Below are 2,601 nucleotides of genomic sequence, written 5' to 3' on the forward strand. Positions count from 1 at the left end.
GGGATCTGCACCCACTGCGTGCCTACTTGAAGGAAAGAAAATAGATTGGGCTGAAGCAAAGACTACCCTGATCGTGGCAGAAGTGTTCAGATCCCAGCATTCTGGTGGTAGAAGCAGAAGGATCAAAAGTTCAAGACCATCCTAAGCTACATTCCAAGTTTGAGGCCAGCTTCAGCTACATGAGACCCTGTCACAAATGAAAGAGTTTGAGGCCAACCCATAGGCGACACGGCAAGAAATTGTCTTCAGAGGTTTTCACAGCTGAGAGCGCAAAATAAAGCAGGAAGTCTATGGATCCGATGTTCTATGAGGCCCAGTTCTTTGGCTTCACACCACAGACTTGCCTGCTGAGGATCTACGTAGCATTTCAAGACCACCTGTGTGAAGTTATGCAGGCTGTTGAACAGGTTGTCCTAAAGAAGCTGGAGGACATTCCAAACTGTGAGATCGCCCCTGTCCAGACTCGAAAATGCACTGAGAAGTTTCTTTGCTTCATGAAAGGACGCATCGATAACCTTTCCGGCAAAATGGAGCAGCTGATTTTGCAGTCGATTTTGTGTATTCCCCCCAAACATCCTGCTTCCCGAAGACAAGTGTCAGGAGACGAATCCTTTCAGTGAAGAAAAACTCCAGCTTCTCAAACAGAAAATCAAAGAGTTACAGGAGAAATACAAGGTTGAATTATGCACTGAGCAGACCCTTCTTGCAGAATTAGAGGAGCAGAAAACTGTTAAGGCCAAACTCAGAAACCTTGACTTTCTTTGATGAGCTTGAAAACATCGGCAGATATCAAGGAACTAGTAACTTTAGGGAGCGTTTGGCATCCCTGGTCCAGAGCTGCAGAAAACTTCAGAGCATTAGAGACAATGTAGAAAAAGAAAGCAGGAGACTGGAAACACAGTGATTTCTCAGTAATGAAAAGAGAGCATGGAAATAGATAGCTTTTCTTTGTTTATTTACTCTTACGTTTAGGTCTTTTGGGGCCACGTTCCCCTCCTGTCCTAGGTTATACAAAGCAAATCAGCAGATCTTCTAAATCGCAGGCTGCAGTTGAGACCTCTGAAGCAGAGCTTATGTTCATTTGCTTTTCTCCCTCTGAAACTTGGGTTGATCGCCCTCACATCTGGTAAAGCCTCCAGTTCTTTTGGGATTGCAATCATTTTGCTGTTAGGTATGTTTAGTATGATTTCAGGAGGGAATAGAATCCTCATGGAACTGGATGTTTCTGCTCATTTTTGCTGTCCCTGGTCTGTGTATTCATTGAGTATAACCATGAGTTACATCAGGGACTAATAGAGCCAGGCTGAGGACATAGCTCAGTGGTAGAGTATGCTCAGCATGTGGCTGTCTCAGGATTTAACACGCCACACTGGAGAGAAGCAGAAAGAGGAGTGGGAAGAAGGGGAAGGAAATCAAAGGGCACAGCAGAGGAGGTCAAGGATATGGGATGACGTATAGTGCAGTATTAAAGGGGCATGTCCCATTGATAATGTAAGATTCAAGTCAAGCCTAGAAGGTGTTAGTCTCTCACATATGAGATCACTCTAGGCGAAGAAAATAGCAGAAAACCCATAAGGTAGAACATATTAAGGAATTCACACAGCTGGAACAGATATGGCCAATTTAGGAAACGGGATACACCTGTCACATTCCAGTCTACTTTTTGTAAGACAAAGGCTGATAAGATGGGTTGGCAGGTAAAATACTTGTAGTGCAAGCCTGGTGACCTGAGTAGGATCCCCAAAATCTACTTAAAGAGGGAAGAATTGACTCCACAAAGTTGTCTTCTGACTTCTAAAGGAACACTGTGGCATGTACACTCCCATCCCCCACATCGTGTGTTCACACACACACACACACACAGTTTCTCTTAAGAGACAAGAAAAACCTCTGTGTATGTGTGAGTATGTGCTATTAAATACTAACTCCTAGCTGGGTTGCATGCTGTTGATCCCAGTACTCAGGAGGCAGAGGCAGGTGGACCTCTTGTGAGTTCAGGGAAGCCAGGACTAAAGAGACCCCATCTCACAAAACAAAAAAATAAAACCCAAATGTGATTGATGGCACTTGTTAGATTGGTAAAGCAGACTTTATTCAGGACCCTTAAGTTAGATATTGGGACCACTGCAGAAGGATTTTGCATTGAGAGATTAGATTCTGAATATAAGAAGTAAAAAGAAGTTGGGAATGTGCAACTAAGGGACAGAATGGGACTTGTTGGAACAAAGCAGGTATCATCAGATGGAAAATTACTAAAAGGGTTGGTATAAGGGGTTTGAATGTATCCCATAAAATTCATATGTTAAACTCTTTTTTTTATTTTCTTTTTTTTCCATTTTTTATTAGGTATTTAGCTCATTTTCATTTCCAATGCTATACCAAAAGTCCCCCATACCCACCCCCTCACTCCACCCACTCCCCCTTTTTGGCCCTGGCGTTCCCCTGTACTGGGGCATATAAAGTTTGCAAATCCAATGGGCTTCTCTTTCAAGTTATGGCCTATTAGGCCATCTTTTGATACATATGCAGCTAGAGACAAGAGCTCCGGGGTACTGGTTAGTTCATATTGTTGTTCCACCTATAGGGTTGCAGTTCCCTTTA

The 2,601-nt window shown here is 43.3% G+C and overlaps 1 pseudogene; it reads left to right on the forward strand.

Annotated features, from left to right (window-relative positions):
* The first annotated feature begins 290 nt into the window (after window positions 1-290).
* On the forward strand, window positions 291-1,056 carry LOC110295473 (annotated as a pseudogene).
* Window positions 1,057-2,601: the final 1,545 nt, after the last annotated feature.

Source organism: Mus caroli, chromosome 5, assembly GCF_900094665.2.
Source record: "Mus caroli chromosome 5, CAROLI_EIJ_v1.1, whole genome shotgun sequence".
In the NCBI taxonomy this organism is placed as follows: domain Eukaryota; kingdom Metazoa; phylum Chordata; class Mammalia; order Rodentia; family Muridae; genus Mus; species Mus caroli.